The 21,898-nt window shown below is 40.6% G+C and overlaps 1 protein-coding gene across 1 annotated transcript in view; it reads left to right on the top strand.

Moving 5' to 3' along the window:
* The first annotated feature begins 8,412 nt into the window (after positions 1-8,412).
* Positions 8,413-21,898, top strand: part of MTUS2 (microtubule associated scaffold protein 2) — a 256,506-nt gene continuing 243,020 nt past the window's right edge. The window contains exon 1 of the mRNA XM_031065999.1: positions 8,413-8,479. The gene's annotated coding sequence lies outside the window, so the exon portion shown is untranslated. The remainder of the gene's footprint in view (positions 8,480-21,898) is intronic.

Here is a 21,898-nt window from a genome sequence, read left to right as displayed (position 1 = left end):
CTGGCTCTAGAGGGCTTCGCTGTCCGTGCGCGGATCGGAATTGCCAGCGGGGCGACAGTGCCTGGGGAAACAGAGTCCCGGCAGGGCTGGGGACCCCGGGACACGGCTGAGCCTTCGGCACGGGCCAGCGGAGAGCTCAGGGCAGGTGCCGAGCTTGCCGGCAACCCACGGGCGCGCAGGGCTGAAGTGCTGCTATTACTCTCAGCCCCGTCCGTGGCATCTAACAGCATCCCATTATTTTTCCGAAAGATGACGGAAGGTAAAGCAGCTACTATGAATAAAAAGCAGTGTTTTTCTAAGAAGGGAAAGCTAAACGTGTGGAAGATAGGGCAGCGAATCCAGGTCTTCCTACTCAAGTAAAATGCCTTTGCGTGAAGAGCTGTTCATCTAGATCGGTTGCTTCCAACTCTGTTTAAATGAGTACGGGTACCCTTTTCCTCTTTGCTTTATCTCCCTCTCTGTCTCTTCCGCTGCTCCTTTCTGCCCGGTCCCCATCGCTGCCTCCCGAAGGTAACAGTGCCGAGGGGGCTGGTGTGCCTTGGCACCAGCCGGCACCGGGTCCCTACAGGTGCCTCTGCTAGCGAGCCAATGATCCCTGGTTGCGCTAAACATGAAAAGAGTAAGCCAGCGGGAGCCTTGACATTTATCATTGCATTAAAACGTCAAAGGTAAAAAAAAAAAAATAAACTTCTCTCTGCGGGTCAAGCGTTAGAAATATTTGCTTATAGTAAGGCATCGGTAGCAAAATCATTTGCCTGTCAAGTGTTTGCATGCAGGTTAACTTTGCAACGGATAATTGCATTAAGGAGGCACTTGGCAGCCGATGAGCTGGCTGTAATGTGATGCATAAATGCTTTGTTTTGGTTTGTGTGTGATTTCATAGAGGGATTGTTTTATGCTCCCTACATCCAGTGCAGTGTTTGTGGGTTTTATTGTTTCTCATCGCCAATTTCAAGCAGGGTTGTGGGCTTTTCTGTATCCCATGCTACATAAACCCTTTACTGGGTCTGCCTGTTTGCAATGCAATTAAATATACCCAGCTACTTGTCTCCTATTTATGCAATCCGTGGTGCAGAGCAGCGCAGCCTGTGCTGCCGGAGAGCGGTAGGAGAGAGCTATGCGTGTGCAAATGAGGGTTAACTTCTCATTCCACCGTGTTTAACCTCACCTTCATTTCTGGAGAATCAGCTCTATTTTAAGGTACAGAAGGGGGATTCTGTAAGTAATTCTTTCAGTGCTGCACTGTGAGTTTGGAAATTGCTGCCTGGGAATGGGTGGGGTGTGGGGAGGGGTGACGGAATGGGACACAGACACTGAGGAAAATTCTTGCAAGGCTGTGTCCATGTGGTTTATTTGCAGTAGCTTTTGATATGGTACCATGTTTCTCTGTATATTTGTCTCTTTAAGGACAGAGGTGGATATTTGGCTACTGATCTAACAAATGGCAAGTGTAGGGTTGGGTCAGAGAAGTAGTGTTAATTTCTTTACAGCAAAGCTTTTTCTGTGGTAATTTTTTCAAGGGTGTTATCTTTTATTTTAGTGATAGCAACTGTAACAAGCAGGAAAGAAGCTTTAAACTCCTGGCCTTAATTTCTGGTGCGTGTATGTTTATGCAAAATACACTTATGTTATAGTCAGCAATGCTAGCTATTTAGAAAGGTAGGAGAGGAGAGCTAACAGCAGAAGTGGAGCTTCCACAGCTGTAAAGCACATCAAAGCCTGTGCAGGGAACCTGGTAACCAGTGAGAATTAGTCCTCTCTCTTAAGTTAGGAAAACCAAGATTTTCAGCTTTCAAGGTGTTCTCTGTTTCTTAAGTTCATTCAGGAAGTACCAGAAATGAGTGTAGGACAGAGTTACAGCCAGTTCCACTTAAATATGTGCTCTCTGGAAAGTCATACAATGGCAGATAAAGTGAAGCACAGTACAGTAGAGACTCATACACTGTGGTTGGTTTAATATTTGATTGAAGGCTCTGCAGGAGAAAAGATCGAGGCATAATAATGGACATCTGGGTGAAGGTATTTGCTGAAATGCCAGCAGCAAGCAGTGCAAGAGGATCTCTTCTCCTCCTCCCGTCTGGATGCTGAGGCTTGCTAAAAAGACTATTGAGACACAGCTGATTTAGCAAATGCTTTCCCTCGACAAGTACTGCATTTTATCTGAAGTTATTTATAATTATACTGACATTGTTTAAATGCAACTATTACCAAATCTGCTGCAGTCAGTTTTGTTAATGAAGTCATAAGCATCTGAAACTGAAAAGAAAGTAGCAAAGGAGGACAAAACTTCAGTTTATGGTGGTTTGTTCTGTACCTGAACTTTTTTACTGGCAACTCAAACCTGTTGAAACAGTTTTTCTTTAGGAAAATAATTCAGATGGATTTTGGTTTAACTTACTATTCTATTCTAATATAACTAGCATCCTTGTGAGCCTGGCAATGCTGTCACTTTCTGTTGCTGGATATACATTTGATGCTGTTCTCTCTGTAAACCTGATTTGTTTGTTGTTCTGCCCACTGCTGTTATATGGTATCATCTTGCTATTCTGGGTTTTCCAGTGGGGAACTGGAAAGAGGATAAGATCCAATGCTTCATCTAAGGTGACCAGAAAGACCTTCAGAGTGCAACTAAATACTGGAACCACCTGACTGGCCTCTGTCAATAATTTCATAAGAAATATTTTCTTAGTAAGAGTCAGTAGGGTGCAAAGCAAGTGGAGAAATGGTTAGCTGCTATAATTTGCTGTTAGTTGACAACCAAGTGATTTATACCAATTAAAGCCCTGCCCCATGTTACTCTGTTATGACAGGGGACCAGGTCATTATTTTGCAGCCAAATGACATATATGTAAAATATTAAAAGCATTTGAAAAACAGTCCAACTGTTAACCCAGCACTGCCAAGTCTACCATGTCTCCAAGTACCACATCCACAAATTTTTAAATACCTCCACCAATGGTGACTCCACTTTCTTAGACAGCCTGTTCCAGTGCTTGACAACTCTTTCAGTGAAGAAATTTTTTCTAAAATCCAGCCTAAACCTCCCTTGTCACAAACTGAGACAATTTCCTCTTGTTCTGTTGCTTATTACCCGTGAGGAGAGGCCCACACTCACCTCATTACAACTTTTTGTTTCAGGCAGTTGTAGAAAGCAATAAGGTCCCCCAAGCCTTTTTTCCCCATGGTAAACAACCTCAGCTCTCATCATAAGACTTGTGTGCTAGACCTTGGTTTTTAAAAGCTTTATTTAAGCAGTTGTCTTAGTAATTTCTTAAAGGATTTGTATTTTCTTTTTAAATTAAGAGGCTACAAAGCTGACAGTCAGGCAAACAGTTCCTAAACTCCTGGCATATAGTGAATCTTCACATTTTAGGACAGGAACTGTTTTCTGCTCAAGGAAAAGTTAATGTCACTTTTGTGATGTAGTGTGGTGTAGCATATAGTGCACCAATGGTATATTGGCTGGAAGGTGAGGAAATCCAAGTTTTGTTCCTGTATAAATATGGTAACTTTGGTTTAAGACCGTGCCTTAGCTTCCCCTCCAAAAACTGGGAGGAGTGTGCTGGCTCACTCTTGCAGAGTGTTTGGGGACTGTGGATGGTGAAGTCTGTTTTGTTCCAGCAGAGGTCTCAACATCAAACATCTCTGAAAATGGCTTAATCCTCAGAAGCATCTGGTGTAGCAGCAGTTACCAGGCTTTTGCTGTTAGTGACATAACTTGCAGATCAGTGATTTTATACATTCCACAAAACTAGCAACAGCCTCACAATTTTCTTGGGTTCCCTTCCCGGCCTGCAGCTGTGACTCTTAATTCAGATGTTGGTGTAATACAGGTTGCTGCTCCTTATATGAGCCTGAGGGCTATAAACTGCTTTGAAACAGCTGCTGCATGGGATGCAAAGCTGGAAGAAAGGTATAACTTGTTCTTCTTTGCCCAGCTGTGAGTCTCACTACTTGGGCACAATCACCAAGCACTTACAGGAGAATTGCTTCCCTTTGAAATCATAGCTAAAAAGTAAACAAGCCTCTAAAACAGATACCAGGCAAATTAGTTTCTCTATTAAATTTTACTTTTTGAATTTTAACTATTTGATTGCTTATTCTAAATGAGTTGGCTTCCATGTTTATTATCCCCATGGGGTGCTCTATGTTGTGGCAAAACACTAGGGCTGTCAAAGAGCCAGTCTGGCAGGCAAGGGTAGCTCAAATAGAGATGCTCTGATAGTGCCTCTGCCCTCTGGCCTGTTTTCTCTGCCAAGTTTCACAGGGGGCACATGGAACAATAACCTTTCAAGCCACCTGTGATTTCAATCTGAGGCAGGTCTCACAGTAATTCTCAAATTTAGCCTGCCAGAAAAATTCAGAGGGACCATTACCCAGGTAATGTGTTTCTGTGCTCCACAGTATGTTAGTGTAACTGGACAAGAATTGGATTGTGATGGGAGAAAAATATAAAGCTTTGTATTAAGTATTTCTGACCTTGATGCAGTTTGCTCATGCCAGAATGCTGGGAGAATCATAATGTGTTATGAACAGGCAGGATGCTGGGCACAGATAAGAAATTTAAAAGTAAATGACACTTGACCGTCTAGGACCTCAGCAGACTCATGCTCTAAGGATGAATTTGTTTCTTCTGGTCCATCAGACCATGGGGATTTTAGCTCCTTCTCTTGCTGCTGCTGAAAAGTTGTTTTGCTCTTGGTGTGATAAAATGATGAGTCTTTAAATAGGAAGGAACAGTAAAACAGCCTCTGGAAACAGTTTGCATAAGCTTTGGTGGACTCAAACAGCTGCATGAACAAGACTAGCAATGTCAGACCAGGCACAAGTGCTTAGGACAGGTTTGCTGTATCACCATCACAATCTGAATAGGTTGTTGGGGGTTTAATGCTAAAAGGATCACAACAAGTATTTAGTATGAGCACTGAAACTGGACTGCTTTTTCAATGTGCTAGAAGCCTGAGAGGCAAAGAGAATAGATAGGAAATCAGCTCTACATCAAAATAGTGCTCTTCTCCTTTTCAGATCTCAAACTAAGAAAACACTGGGGGAAAAAAAAAAAAGGAAAAATTATTTGGGCATTGTTTGTAAGCTGGAAATTAGTAAGTTTCTAAAACAAAACCAGACTGGCTGAAGTGCTTATCTTGATATGACAGCAGCTTGACCAGCAGCCTGTCAACCAGGACTTCCTGAAACATTTGCATCTGTCCATCCTTGATGCTGCTGGAGCATGCTCCAAGTATGAGTTAAGTGATTTACAGAAACAATGGAATTTGTTGCACTGATATGCATTTTTTTAAAGTCATATGTGTATGCATAGATGTATCATGCAAAATTGTGTGCTTTGCCATCAAAATTGCTACAGTAATAATCTAAGAAGACAAACTCTTGAGACTTTGGCAAATGAGCTTGCATTTTTCATTGATGAAAGCCCAAGTGTCAGGGTGGCTCACAGCCACCATCCAGTCCAAGGAGCAAAGTTCAGAGCCAGGTCCTCGACCTTTATTCATATGAGTAATCCTTAAATGTCAGTAGAGCCAGCAAGGTACTGATGCTGAAACAATGAAAGCCCTCGGGCTTGGTTCGGAAGGTGAAAGCTGTGCTCGTCACCTGCTGGGAAGGTGGAAGATGTTTTCTTTCTTTTTCTGTATCTAGAGTGAAGTGAGAGCTGAGTCATTGTCCCTATAAGCTACAGCATTTTTAAGGTTAAACTTGGATTTAGGGTGGAAAACATAACACTGAGTCTGACAGAATCCCACTGTTCATTTTTAGCTGCTCAGCACTCTTAAAAAATCAAATCACAGAAAAACTGCCCTGTTTGATTGTTCCTATTACATAATAGCAACATCTTTGGGATTTGAGAGAAGCCATGAGCAACATGTCCCTTACATAACAAATCTAAGTTGCTTTAATCCCTGCTGTGCCACTGCTGACCCTGGGTAGCCAGGAATAGCCTGGGAGTGGTGCTGAGCTCCCCAGGCTCTCTCTCCTCTGGGGCTGCAGGATAGCCATGGAGCAGAGGTCCTTTACTCTGAGGGGTTTTCTGCCAATCATGCTTGCTGGATTTACAGTGTCTCTTCTAATAGATTGCAAATAGTAGTTGAAGCAGGAGCCCTGCACTCAAAAAGTCCTGCCTTGCTCCTCATGAGTAGGCCTGATCCTTTGCCACCTCCATTTTTTTTCCTAAAACATCAGCATTTACCTCCATTTTCAGCTGAAAACTGGTCATCTTATGGTTTTTGTACCTTTGTTCCTGTGCTAGTTTAAAAAAATAAACACCCAAGAAACCCCTAAAAAAACCTAAGTCTAGGTCAGATTTTTGGAGCGGGTCCTTGTGAGGCTTTCTGCTGTCTCTGGGATGGTGCCATGTCTTGATGCCTTGAGGGATGTGCTGGGCTTGCCAGGGTGGGTGCTGTGGGGGAAGAGCTGCAGCCAGGTATCATTCTGAGGTCAGGGGACACCTGTGACCCCCCAGCTTTGGTGGGGTGTGGGGGCTTTGTTCCTGCTCTGTGATTTCATGGGGTGGGTGTGGAGGTGATGGATGGCTCATGAGCAGAAAGGAGGCTATTGGGAAAAGTTTGGGGCTTGGTGTCCATGCAGAGAGTCTGACCCTTCTGTCAAAAGTTGTCATTAATTAAATGTTCTTATTTAAAATGGGTGAAACAATGAGGAAGGGCAGCTCAGCCCTGCCCAAGGAGTGTGTGTGTGTTGCTGGGTGCAGATCCTGCCTCTCCATCTCCATGGGAGAGCTCTGCACTGCCCTGATCACCTGGGCTGCCTCTGGTGTAATTGGGACCATTTGAAGAATGATGATGTGAAAGAAGCAACATTGTGGGATTGTTTGGGGGGAAGGATTGAGGCAGCTGTGTACAAAGAGACCTATCTAATTAAAACTGCAGGGGGATGGAGATGGTGGCTAATGAGGCTGAACACACAACTTAATTTAACTGAGTTATTTGAAAAGAAGCAACCTGAGTTGTTGGGAAATAGAAGATGGGGGGAAAATGGTAAAATGTACCTGGAATTTCATATTAAAATACAGATTTCATAGCCATTAGTGCATGCTTGGCTGAGAGTTATTTTGGATTTGGTATTTTACCACATTCATGTGAAATGCATCATAAGTGGTTACCATCAGTTGCATGTGAACAAAACATTTTGAAAGACTGTTTGATTAAATCTGCTTCCTAAAATGCCATTTATATCTTACATCTTCTAATATTTTCCAAGATTTTCATCTAACTTTTCTCCACTTGGTCTTTACCACAAGGAAAAAAAGACTGCCATGATCTTCCCTTCCTCTCTTGCTTTTATTTCCCCGTTCTTTCTCTCTCTCTTCTCTTTTCTCTGTTTTACTGTCAGGTCTCACCTAAACTCCACCTGCTCTGCTGGTCTCACAGTAAGATCCCTTATTTTGGTCTTCCATGCACTCATATATATGTCTTAATTCTTCACTTTAATATCTCCTGTCTGTTTCCCATCATAATATAAATAAATGCACATCACTGACATAATTTAAAAAATCCCATATTTTTTCCCTCTAAAATCCCAACCCAAAGCCTTTTTCACCTCTTTTTATTATCTTTTTAATCTGGTTAGTGCTACTTGAGAGAGCCTGTTCTTGTTTCATCTCTCAGTCTCAGCAGTTTGACTTCAGCCTTTTTTTACCATTGGTAAAAGCACATCTCATGACTGCTTGTCAAATCTCAGGACTGGCTTTCTTTCCTTCTCTGCCTTGACCTGTTGTCTTTTGACATAACTCACATTCTCTGATTCCAATGTTTAGTTTTTGTGATTGCAATCTTTTCCTGACTTCTGTGAGAAGTTCCTTCTGTATGCTTTCCGGATGATCTTCCTCCCCCTTTCTTGTTTTTCTTCTTTCCCTCCATACTTTTTCTGGATGATCTCATCACAAGCAAATGCAGCTAAATCTTCCTGAGCAACACCACATCACCCATATCGCATCAAAATGTGGCAAGGGGACAAGGTGTCAAGTAGCACAGAGAGAGTGTCTTTAAAACAATAGTCTCTGTAAATATATGAAAACCTGACTGGGTGGAATCTGTGCTTCCCCTTCAGTTTCTGTACCTAAATTTGACTTGAGTGTTGACTTACTCTAAAGATATTCCAGAGGAAGAGGAACAGAAAATGTGGAGTTTGTTTCACAAAGGTTTTGTAGCCTCTTCCCCTTTTAAGAGTAAGTGCATTGCTTCACTTTGCTCAGTGCTAAGGCAGATCAGTTTATCTGTGAGCTAATGCCAGGAAACTTGGACAGGATCCTAATCAGAAGAGCAGGATGTTTAATCTTGAGCACTGTGTTTACAGAAGATTTGGTGGTGTATGTCCTTGTTACCTACTCTAGTTCTAATGAGTCTTGTTTTGGTTTTTCTTTCCTTTTTTCTAAGGTTTCCACCCTGGCACTGTCTTCTAAGGCACACTATCACCAATGGAAGAAAAACTTGTTTTTCTAGCATTTTGGGTAAGCTTGTCTTCTGTATTATTAATGTCTGATTTCATCTTTTAAATGTATTTGCCACCAAAGAACTCTTTCAAGAAATTTTTGATTTTTTTTGAATAGTGCTTTTTTATCCAATGAAAATTCCATTTAATGATTGTGTAAGCAATAGAGATAAAGGTGATTTCAAAGCAGACCATGAGGCTTTTTTACTGTGGGAAGTCATCAAACAAAGATAGGCCTTTGCTTTACTAATGTTTTTTGCTTTGTTTGTTAGGCACAGCATACACTGAAAATAAGACTATTTAAGCCAATGTACTATATATATCTAAAATAAATCCTGTTACTTTTTAAGGCATTATAACAATATTTGAGGATTGTCTTTCATGCTTGGGAAGGCATAACTTTGTCAGTGGGGAGATGACCGTGGCATAGATCCTGGAAAAGCTGTTCTGTAGTGGCACAAGGCTGAGTTCATGGTGAGCAATAACAATGCCTGCTGAAGCCTCTGTGCATGCATCTCCTGTGGCCAGGCATGATCCTGTCTCTCAAGTGATAAAAACAGTTTGGCTGGACAAGTTCACACATCAACATGGCATAAGCTGATGGAAAGTTGCTCTTTCCACTGGGGAGACCTAAAGTCAAAAGCAGTTTCTTTAGTGACAGTCATACTCAGTCACAAATATTGTGATTATGGCTGGGAAATAAGTGATTGAACTGGAGTGTCACTGTCTTCTGGGTGGCACATACATCCTGGTCATAATCCTGCAGCATCAGGTGCCTAAACACCAAAGAAGAGGAATCTTGTGTTTATGGGCTCACAGGTGGCTTGTGATGCTCCAGCCCTGTTGTACTGTCCCACATGAAAGGAGAGAATGCCCAGTGAAGTGCACATCTTCTCTTTGAGGACAACATTGCAAGACACTGAGTGATGCAAAGATTGTATAGAAATATTTTAAAATGCATTTCCATTTTTACAAAAGACACTGGTTTAAAAGTGGTTGTAACTGTGCCTACTCATCATTGGGGCTCTAAGTCTTGAAGCAATTTTGGTGCCTGCTGCAAAACTGGAAGTATAAAGTCTTCTGGCCCATTCCAGACTTGTTTCCAGGAATGGCATTTTCAAAGCCCTGTGTTTTGTTTCAAACAGACAGAATCAAATAATGTTTGGCAGGGATAATGTGACTTTCACCTTTTGTACTGATCTCAGCCCACAGCTTAGGAAGATGATGGGTATGTAAGAGCACAACTCTAATTGCATGAAATTAGTGTTAGTCACAGCTGTGCCTGCTAGGAGGCTTTCTGATATGCCATGGAAATACTGTTCAGGTAGTGTCACTGTTAATAACGCTTCCTAGGAACAGGTTGAAGTGATCTATGTGGGGAGGTGCGGATTGAGAGTTTGAAACTGTCCCTCCCTATTTGTGCATGAGGATAGATTTTTGCTGCTTTCAGCCAAAAAATCAGAAATTCAGGGGAGTGACTTGATAATATTTTAATAGTCATCCAGCAGTTTAACACTGGCTTACAGTTGAAAACCCATAGAAATACTCAAGGCACTTTATCAGATGGATTAAGTATGATTCACTTATTGCATTAAATTCCTGAGGGATTAATAATGTTTGGGTTGTTGTTTCCTAGGCTTGTGAATTTAAAGACCAAAGAGGACCACATGAATATCTATTCTTCTTGCCTGCTCTGTGGAGGTCAGAGGAATTCACAGTATTTCAGTAGTAGTCCTTTGATTTTTATTTAGCACATCTTTCTGAAAAGAGACCGGGTTGAAGGGTGCCAGTAGTACTCAATCTACCATGTCACCATTAAATTTCAGAAAATAATGAGCCTTGCCTTCCAAGACAGTTTGTATCTCTTTTGAGCTTCTGAGTGTTGTACTTCACTTTTTTCCCCTGCTGGACTGAGAAGGATTCTGTTATCAGGGTGTTGATTCTCAGTGTAGTAATCCATTTAGCTAGTCACTTTTGAAATTCACTTGCTATGAGCAGTGTTGATTTAGTATGGTGAATCTTTTAATTCAGGATTTTATGTATAGCATGACTTTAAATCACTGCCTAGTGGGAAATTAGGGCTAGAAATACGTCCTGTCAGCACATACCATTATCAAATGATGATGTCAGTGCATACAAATGATCAGATTTACATGACCAGGCCTGTTTTCCATACAGCTGTGTTGATTGGTGTTAATTATGTGACTGTCTTTCAATGCCTTATTGATTGTGTCCCATGCTAATCTTTCCCTGCTGTTGCTTACTACTGATGTCAGTCTAACAGCTTGATAGGTGCTTTGCTTATCCCACTTAACCCTTGTAAATGCTGCTTTGATAGCAAGTCTTTCCAGTCACCAGGAACCTTTAGTGCACCTATGGCTTTTAAAAGAGTCATTGAATTAAAAGTTATTGATTCACCTGCCCTCTGCTCTTGAATACAGGGTTTGAACTGAAGGGCTATTTAAAGCTCTCTCAAGTTATAGTGGTATCTATATCACTGTAACAAGTGAGTAGGTCATCTTGCATCTTTCTGAATGCAGAGAAGTAGTCGTCAAATCTGTCTTTTTCTGAATTTTTTGGTAATGTTTGTCTGGAATGACCAACTACTGAAGTCGTTGCTTGGCATTCTCTTATTCTTGTTCATTTAGGGAGGAACTCCTATTGCCTAAACCTTACCATAGTTTTTACTGGTTTTTTGCTTCCATTGTTTGCTTGCATTTCTGCAATGTTAATTTGTATTCATTGCTAACAGTGTCTTTCCCCCATCTGTTATGTACTATGCATTTGTTTTACAGATTTCTCTGCTGCTGCTTTCACTCTCTGTAGCCAGGACTCTTCAACCATAAAAGCTTTCTTTCATGCTTGTAGCACAGTGACTTTTCTTTTTATTTTTGGCATGTAATAAAGCATCCCTTAGCAGGTTCTTTTATATTTTTGTATGTGACTATTTTCCCCTGCTCAGTTTAACATATGATTTGTTTTTAATTTTGAGAAATAGTCTTTCTAAAATATCCAAACAAATAAATTAGATATTGGTTAAGATTACACATTGTTTTCCATGTGCAAAAGAAATTAGAGCATTGCCCTTTGCCTGTATTGAAACATAATTTTCTGGTTAAATGGTTACCTGTTTCCAGTAGGAGTCCAATATAACATCAGCTGGAGTTGGTTTCACTGCTTGCTTGTATTAAGCCATGACTAAAATTTGAAGACTTTCCCAAAGCCACACTTTTAAAGTGGTCCTTCCAGAAGAGATTCTCTGCTAGAATAAAATTCAATGTGACAATATTTTTCATACCTTTGAGGATACATGCTTGAGAAATCCCTCACTTGATGGATTTCTAGCAGACCTCAGCCTCTCTCTCAGCTTGTCATTTGTCAATACTCCAGATTCTGTTTTCCTTCTTGGACGTGTGGTATCCATGGCTTTATCTTCCCACCCTTTTTCTCATAAATAAGTACAGTGCCTTTTAGTGTTTTGGGGTTTTTTTAAATTGTGTGTTTGTCTGTTACCTTCTTAACCTTTAAAAGAATCGAGCTTCCTTTTTGAAAAAGGCAATTCTAATATTTACTGAAATGAAGGCCAGCCATTGCCATTGCAAGCAAGCTTTCAGGGGAATGAACTGTTTGCCCTTTTAAAAGAGAAGCTATTCAAATACCACAGTATGGTGAAAGAATTGCTTTCTATTTCTAGCTCTGCAATACACCAATCACAAGTATTTTGGCCATTTGTTTTGACATGGGGAGGCTCTTGTTTGCTGGTCAGACCTCTTGAGTTGGCAGCTTGCAGCCCATGTGGCCTTTTGCAAGCCAGTGGTCACTGCTTGGCTGCTGTGCACACAAGGCAAACTTCCTGAGCTGGAGTTGGTGCTGGGGCTGGCTCTAGAAAGCAGCTGAGGTCAAAAGCTGATAAACCTTCTCTTTTCTCATTCCTTGGGAAGAACTTGAAAGTAAAGTAATGAGAAATGGCTGTTACTGCAATAACCAGGTAAATGGTTTAGTGAAAACACCATGCACCTAGAAATTAAATTCTCACTAAATGAAGCAAGTAACTGGTCAAGGTGTGAACTTGCTCTGTTGCCAGAAATGACTCTCGCATCTCAACTTGGGGAAGGTCTGTACAGACAGAAGGTAGTTCACTTGAGGTGATAAATGCAAATGCCTGAGAAAAGCACAGTATAATGCTGAAATGTGTCATCACAAAGGTATTTTGACAACTAAGTGCCATGAGTGGAGAACCTGTAGAATGACTCACTGTATGTATTCAGGTGGGTTGTGAAAGCCTTACTCAGCACTGGTGAGGCAGCACTTCAAATCCTGTGCTCAGTTCTAGGCCCCTCACTGCAAGGAGGGCATTGAGGTGCTGGAGCATGTCCAGAGAAGGGAAGTGGAGGTGGGGAATGATGTGGAGCACAAGTCCTGTGAGGAGCAACTAGAGGTCTGGGCTTTCTTAGCCTGGAGAAAAGAAGGCTCGGGGGAAGCCTTGTTGTTCTCTACAACTGCCTGAAAGGAGGGTGTAGCCAGATGCAAGTTCTTCTAGGTAACAAGCAGTAGGACAACAGAAATGTCCTCAAGTTGCATGAAGGGAGGTTTAGATTGGGTATTAGGAAAAGCTGCTTCCCAGAAAGAGTTGTCATGCATTGGAACAGACTGCCTAAGGAAGTGGTTGAGTCACCATCCCTGGAGATATTCAAAAGATGTGCTGGTGTGGCACTTGGGGACGTGGTTTGGTGGTGGACTTGGGACCTGGGTTAATGGTTGGACTTGATGATCTTAAGGGTGTTTTCCAGCCTAAACGAATCTATGATTCTACATCTCAAGTTTCTGGTTTCCCATTTATAATCACACTGTTACTGATTTGTTTCTAAGGAGCAGCATCCCAGCTGGAAACAAGTCCACAGAGCAGGAATTAGCTTGTAGATGTTTTGGGACAAGAACACTGTTTTCATTCAGCATTGTGGGGCTTAGTAGGAGGATGCCTACTCCAAAAATCCTTCTGTGTGAAGAATTAGTCAAAGAAAGTAAAGTATATAAACAAAGGTTAAGAAATGATTTGTCTGCAGTGACAGAATAGCAACAACTTCATAAGCTCCTGGTTTAGCTTGCTTAAAGTTACTTGCAAAGAATCTTCTGATATGTTAATTATATTATTCACATTGTTTTTCTGAATTTCAAAACAAAGTGTGACCTGGATTTCAAAGTAAAAGTGCATCAAAGCATGCTGTGCTTATTTTTCAAAATTAATCATGTATAAGCCAATTTTATGGCAAAACAGATAAATGAGGTGTCAGAATATTTGTTTGTAAATACTTTGCTTCAAGATGTTAGTGCAATTTGGTTCTTAGTTTCAACAAAATCCAGTCTATCTGTGTAGGATGAAAGCACAACATGTTAACAAATACTGCAGTTAAACTCTAAATGGATATACCATAACTGGAACATACACTTGCTTTAGTTATTGTAACTGTGTGTGCTAAAACAGACAAAAAAGGCACAGTGAAGCATCTGACTAATAACAAATGTCAATGAACATCATATCTGGGTAATTTTGCATAGTGAAGTTTAACAGCTGATTATACGTGCTTTGGTTTTTAAATAGGATTTACTGAGTTCTACTGTGAAGTGTCATGGAAAGGTATTATTTTATAGCTCACTTCAGTTGTCTCTCTACCCCTGTCTAACAAGTCCTGGCATTTAGTATGTTACATACACAGTATGTTAAGTGTCACCATTACTCTTCATTTGAGCTAGTGCTAGCTTCAGTCTTACAGCTCTTCCTCCTAAAGCTGCCGAGTGGTAGAGGACACAGCTCCAATGAGAGAACAATTTAAACTTTCTCAGTGAACCAGTTTTGAGAAGAGTTTTGCTCAAATGAAGAGTTTCACACTGAGGCAGCGTGATTAAAAGCCTATGGGGGAATCAAGCATGGGAATGGTTTTAAAGAAGATCAAGGGACTGAATGCAATTTTTTCTTCAAATGATATAATTAAAGAAACAGCATCCTCATTAGCATAGCACACTAAATGATAAAAAGAATTGGACAGATGCCTAATCTTGAAATGCTTCTTAATTTACAAGTATACATTTTAAAAAGAAAGCAATTGAGATCTGTTCTTTCTAGCTGCCTGCCTGAATCATTGAAACTGCTGCTTATATAACTTACTGTCTCAAAGAGGGACAAAATACACAAAAATTAATCATGTATTCCTGGGTACCATCCATGTAATGTCAGTTGCTCATGTGTATAGATGCTAGAACATCCACAATGCTTGAGGTCATCTGAAATTGGATGCCTACCAGACAAAAGGACACATTTGAGAAGATGCTCTCCACTGGGGCTGTATGCAACCCCAAAGCAGTGCAAAGGCAGCTAGCATAAAAATGAAACACTTTTTTTAATTGTTGATTTTGATATTATCTGGAAGGTGATTGATCTGAGTTTATGTTGAGTCACATGTTGAGTCACAGAGAAATGTATTTGAGATTCCCATAAAATTTAGTTTTTGAGGAGAATTTTTCTGAATTCTTGCAGAAATACCTTTTCTGGTTTTAATGAAATTGTGACTCAATTGTGGCAAGAAGAAGGTGGCATTTATGTTGATGCCTCCATGACTTGCCTATATTCTGTTCTTGTCCTATATAAGCTGCAATGCTGCCGTTTCCTTTTCTCTTTTTCATCCTACTTCTATTCCTTTACCATCACACCTGTAGGCTCCCAAAGGCTTTTGAGATGAAACAAAAATCTTAGTCTCAGAATTTTGTTGCCACCTGCGAATGAGGGGAGGTTCCTTAGACTGTGTCCAGAGTGCTGAACAAGAGGCAGGTGTGTGGCAGAGGGGAATTTACTTGCCCTACTCTATGTAGAGAGTTGTTCTGCACTACCCAGCACTCAACTCAGGGTCTCCTCGGGGACCCACAGTGCCCTATGCAACACAGTTATTGCTCCATGTGCATTTTTTTCCTCAGTAAAAATTTGTGAAATATGGTGATCCCCAGAGTATTTGGGCACACAGGGTCAGTCCTACTGACTTTTGAATTATTCCACCCACAGCCTCAATGCAAGGTAGAGGCTGGCTGCAAATTAATATTTGTTTTTCTGACTGGAAGCAAACCTCCTTTTCTCTAGCCCTAAAGCTTCTCAGATGGAGAGGTAGGAACCACCACTGTGAAGCTGCTGTGGCAGCCTCAGAGCAGAGAGGCAGGCTGCAGTAGGCAGTCTCTACCATAACAATATTCTGCTCCTTTGAAGCTTACGTATTTTTGGTAAGTACAAATCCCAGTTTAATGTTAGATAAGGAAAAGTCATCTGCTCATGAGCAAATTGACAGGTCGCTCTAGAAAGTCAGAAGATCTACTGGCAGTAGTGTTAATGTTGTTGCAGGCTGGGTTTGTGTTTGGCATCAAGACTGTTAAGAAAATATTAATAATGCTCAGAAAATGGCGTGGCAGGTAATGTGCTCTGTTTTCATCCTGACCTTTGGAGTAATTTGGAGCCAAAGACCTGCCTGCTTGATTTTTCTTGTGTCTTAACACATCGAGCTGAATGTGATCCCTTTATATGCTGCTAGTCTTTCATATATGCTGAAGTAGTAACTGTGAGGCCTCAGAGTTCTGATCTATAAAAGGCAGCACTATTGATCTTGCTGATACAAGTTCAAAGCTCTATCTGGAAATACATGATAGTTCTAGAGAATGAATCAATGGTGTGCTAGGGTGTGCATTTTTGAGGCAGGGCTGTATCTCATTCAGAACTGTGGTTGCCCCCAGTGAGTTGCTTAACACTAAGATGTGAGCATCTCTGCATTTAGCTGATCTGATCACTGGTGTCACTTCAGCCATTCAAAATTCAGTATTGCAGTCTGTAGGACTCTGCAGACTTTCTCAGGGTTTTCTGTCCATGTATCCCTGTTCTCTGCATACTGTGCCTGAGGCTGCTTCATTGAGCATGAGGTGTAGGATAGAGGGTGACCCTTCTTCATCCACTTAAAGTATTTTGGGATCTAAAGGTGTCCCTTGCTGGCACAGCATCTGGGTTTCTTTATCAGTGAGAAAGGTGGAGACAAGTTGACATGGAGGTGTGTAGCTCTGTGGGCTGGGGATCGAGTTAGAGTGTACTTTTTGGGCTTGAGGATTCAATTCCTCCCCAAACAAGGCATTGTTATCTAGTCTGTGCTCATGGAGAGCTTGGTATAACTTGTGTGAGCAGCAAGGACCAAGACTAAAACAGTCTTCCTTGCTTTGTTTGTTTGGGTTTTTTTATTTGTTTTTTTCCTAGTAGATTATAATGATTTTCATTACTGTCCTACTAATTTTTCTTCTGGATCTCCTGATATTTAATGATTTTTTTAATGCCTGATTTGCTTGCAAGTTATTTATACATATGTGTATAAGCTTTTTCTAATACCTACAGTTTGAGGAGAAAAAGCAATGCAACTGTTCTCAAAGTCTGAATTAACAATTGACAAATAAATATGTTGTAATTTATTTTCAGTGGTGAAGGTTTGGGGGAGTGACTCATAATTGTTTTAATTGCAGGGTTTTTCAATGCAAAATTTATTCTGCTCTTATTTTACTTACTCTTACAGATAAATACAGGTAGACTCAGTTATTTTTCCTGCTGGAAGTACATAGGATTGTAGCCTGGCATGTATATTTTTCCAGAATTCCCATAATTCCTGTCTGATGTGGTCTGTTTACATTTGAGCTGCAATTACAGGTTTGTCTGTGTTCCACTGTTGGGATCCATCACTACCATGCCTAGGAGGTTTCCCAGAAACATCAGCAGTGATCTTACTTTTCCTCTCATAAGGCAAGGGTTTAATTTTTTTCCTACAATGCTTTGTTCTTATTACATTAGTTAATACTGGGATAAAATACTTCATATTGGTTTTGGCTTTTTGAAAAATAAAAACTTGCCAGAAACTTACTGTAAGTCTCTTGTCTGCCCAAATATTACACAGGGTATGAACAGTTACCACACGTAAAGGTGCCTCTAAAGGAGAGAGTGAGGCTGCTTCTTGCTCAAGTGAGTTTAACTCTTGAGGAAGAGGAGGTCTTTGCTGACATAATAAACCATTCAAAAAATAAATGTTGGAAGCTTGGAGCCTGTCTTCCATTTTCTGATTTGCAAGCGCTTTCTTCTTCTGTCTGCACTGATGCTGTTTAAAATTGGTTCCTGTAAATTTTGGGTCTCTTGAGGAAGAGGAGGTCTTTGCTGATATAATAAACCATTCAAAAAATAAATGTAGGAAGCTTGGAGCCTGTCTTCCATTTTTGATTTGCAAGTGCTTTCTTCTTCTGTCTGCACTGACGCTGTTTAAAATTGGCTCCTGTAAATTTTGGGGCTTTATTAATTTGACTGACATTAAAATGCTGTTTCTATAGAGTCAAAAGCATGCTTTGCATGCTGGTTCCTTAAAAAAGCAGAGAAAAAAGTAAATAATTGTTCTACCTTTGAATATGAGAAAAGATGAAGAATACACCAAATTCTTTTGTTTAAAAATAAAGGGAAACGTACAATCTTTCTCCCAAATTCTCCTGAAGAATCTATTTGTTAGATATTTGTATCTTAGGGATTTTCTGAACAGAGGAGGCCTGAATTTAGGCATATAGCTGTCTTTAGAATGTGTATTTTTTTCAGTTTTGACTCACAATAGGTAATATAAATATTTCATATATTTAGGGGTTTATGTTACTTCTAGTTTAGACTGGAAAGTACAAAATTGTGAACCTGCCACAGTTTTTAGAGAAACCCACATCATTCTATTTTTGCAGCAAATTCATGTTCCACTCTTAGTAAATTGCAAAGACTACATTGCTAAAATTCCCTGGGCAATTGGCTTGGCATTTGCTAATTTAATTCCCATGTAGTACTGTAATAGGATATAAAGTAGAACTCTGGGGACAAGTGATAGTGTTCAGTGAGGATGAAACTCTAAAGGATATGAAAAGGATTGCTTTGCTTATGCTGCAAGAGGTGATAAGAGGTAAAAGAAAGTTTAGAGGAGTAGATGAAGGAGATTGAGCTCTTCCAATACTAAACCTTATCCCAAATGGGAAGAAATTATTATTTGCACCCTGTATCATAGAAATGCTTGAGATTAAACTTGCTGTGACAATGAGAGAAAATAGGTGTTGACTGTCACCACCTTCCACACCCTCAAGGTCAGGAACCAGATTTTTCTTTCCCAAGTCTCTCCTCTGGTCTCCCTCAATTAATCCATGCTATAAATTCCTGGCTTGACTCTCCTACTCATATCAGTTACTTTTACCATCAGTAAAAACCTTCTGGATCTGTTGGTTTTTTTATTTCCCACCTTCCTTCACCTGGGCAAAAGGCAAGAAGAGTATGCTGTGGGTTAGGAAATACCATGTAGCCTAAACACTCATCTCCTAACTAGAAGAGGACACAGCACAAACTATTATGGACTGTGTGTAGATTCATACTGACATGCTTTGAAAATAATGCTTTAAGTTAGGAGAAAATTCTGTTATTCTTCCACTGACCTGCAATTATGTGAGGTGGTATCATAGCCATGCAAGTCTGGATAGAGGCAAGAGGGAATGCTTATCTGTTGATAAAAAAACGAGGAAGGAAGCAGCTCTCTAAAAAATTACTCTGCTGCACTTTTTACCACTATTGGTGGATCTCTTCAAACTTTGCCATGCCTAACACATTTTCTTCCTCAACTTTTTCAGCCTTTTTTCTGGAGAAAATTAAATGTTCTTGGATTTATGTTCCTGCTGTTGACACTGCACTTCACATGAAAAACATTTTATTTGGAAACATGCTGATGTTTTTGCCTAGCCATTACTTTATAAATTCATCCTCTCATCCCCATCCCTAAGTGGGGGATTTTTTGTAGCTCCTGGATGGGACTGCCCTGGTTTTACCACCTTTCACAGTTGCAGTAACCACTGCTTGGTCAGCTCTTTCCAAAACTATCTGCCTGATGTCCTGCCATGGCATTCTGCACCTTACTACGTCTCTGGTTTCTCTCTGTGAATGGCTCATTGGTATTTCACGCATGTAGCTAAAATAGATATTCTTCTTTTCCCTGTACATTTTTCTGTGTAGAGAGCACAGCTGACTACTTCCCACTCTCACAGCAGGGAGTTACCTGCACATTTTATTTGAAATCCTGTCTCCTGTCACTTTTCCTGTAACACCCCTTAGACATTCAGTGCTCCACTTCTGATGGAAGTGCTTTTCCCATCATAGCTGTGTACATCAGCCACTCTCCAGGCTGACCTTCCCTGCTGCACCACCTTCTGTACCAACCTCCTTTGCTACCTCTCATCTGTGGCCAAGACAGTAGAAAGTTCTTGTCCTCAGCCCTGAATGCCCTTCACATCTTTACCTGATCCTTGGCCACTTTGATGCCTCACTCATGAGCCACTTGTCAGTGTACTCTAACAATGGCACTATTATGTTTGTTACATTAAAACTGATTTTATTTCCACACACGGGGAACTGGTGAAGTTGAATGAGGATGCTGGTAAAAATAGCTTTGTTGTAATGTAGTTTACTGTAATGAGTTTTGTGCATGGTCAATAATGGGGGGTCAGTTCTAATCTTGTGGTGGGTTTGGTGATTTTTTTCTTCTAATTTTGAAGAAAATCACTAGCAAGGATGTTAAAGATTTCAGTTCTCTGCCCTTTAATGCAAGCCCTTCCTGGAAATGAAAAATCTCTTCTCAAAGATGGACAATTTATAAAGTGAACTCCATGGATTCACTTCAGCATTTTTGACTTACATGGTCAAGAATAAGCAGGAAAACTACTTGGGGCTTGAGTGTCTAATCTGGCTTTGCACTTCAGCCAGCTCCAGCAACTCTACCACAGAGTAATGTCTGAGTTTTAGTGGTCGCACTCAGAAAATCCTCTGAATTGGAAGAGACTCACAGGAGCCATCAAGTCCAGCTCTTATGTGAATGGCCAGTTATGGACATCCAGTTTACTGGGATGGGGGCTTTGATTTGACACACTGAAATTTTCTGTTTTAATACAGGCTGGCTGAAGAGGAACTTTAAATCACCAAATAATAATGCAGAATGACACTCATCTAAGAAGTGAGGCTTGTCAAGAGTCTTATTGGCTTCACTAGCCATTTGGATGAATCCGACCACAGATCTGAGTCTGCCAGGCTCTGATGGCTTTTGCTCAACTTTCATGTTTAGGGTAGGATGGTGGGAATCCAACAACTATCCTTCTTTTCTAAATCCTCTGAAAGGTGTTGTCATGGGTGTCAAGTCTCTTTCAGATAATCCTGTCCTCATCAGGGAGAACAGAAATTCTTCTTGGGTCTGGCACATGCATTGCTTCAGAGGCATTGTGTCCTGCCTGTAGGAGATATCCCTGCCCATGGTGACAGATGTTGGGCCTAGGTTATCTTTAAAGTCCATTCCAACCCCTTAACATTCTATTGTCTTTTTCCTTTCTTTTATTTTTTTTAATCTGCTTTTTCTTATTGTCTTCAAAATGTTGTGTGACTTGACTGGGAATACAGTTTTTACATGCTTACAAGTTCCATTCAAATTTCAGTGGATTGAGCCCATTGCGTCTTCATTGATTTATTGTATTATGAACACAGACTGTGTCCTCAAGACACATATTTTTTATAAAAACCTTCTATATTATGAGGCTGTACCTCATAATATACCAAATTTTATTTCACTTTTTAAATGTTATTAAAGGAGTTTGGATTTTACCTTAAATTTCTAGCTTATAGTACTGCAAGCTGTGTTGAAGGAAAGGGTGCACTGCTGTAAAAATCCAGCTGGCTTATGCTGTGTTCTTGGAGTAGAGGTTTTTTACCAACTGGAATTACAAAACCTGTCCTTGCCACTTCACCCAAGGGAAGAATCAATGCCACTAATTCTGAAAAAATGCACCTGCAAACCATTGGTAGGACAGTATCCTGAGGAAAGTTCCACAGCACAGAGTGGAATTTATTAAGTGTGGAGATCTGTCAGAGCTGGAGCTTCTCTTTGCAGGATGTCTGGTTGTTTACACATGACTTGAGGGCTTTACTAGGAGAAGCCATCACTGAGCACCTCCTTAGGTGCCCTGGTCACCCTTCTGAGCTGACACATCTCTTTTATTCCAGGAGAGTGCTATACACACATAACATAGAGCAGTGCAGGGGTTCCTCTTTACCATGAATTGCCAAAAACTGTAAACAGCCTCTCTTCACTAGAGAACACAGTTGGTCTCCATTTGTAGTAAATTTGGGCCTTGCTGATTAGTCTACAAGCCCTCTTGCAAGCACCATTTCCTTTATCCAGCCCCACACTCCATAAGGGAACAGCCTCTCTTTCTTGTGAGAGCAAATAAGTGTAGGCAGTTTATTGAAGTAAGGTGGAAGAGTCTATGCCACCTCATGTTCTTGGCAGAATAAAAGAATTCGTGCTCAATGAAATATCTTTAGAGAACAGAA

The sequence above is a fragment of the Geospiza fortis genome, unplaced genomic scaffold, assembly GCF_000277835.1.
Source record: "Geospiza fortis unplaced genomic scaffold, GeoFor_1.0 scaffold16, whole genome shotgun sequence".
NCBI classification, from domain to species: domain Eukaryota; kingdom Metazoa; phylum Chordata; class Aves; order Passeriformes; family Thraupidae; genus Geospiza; species Geospiza fortis.
This window is presented reverse-complemented; position numbering and strand designations above follow the sequence as displayed.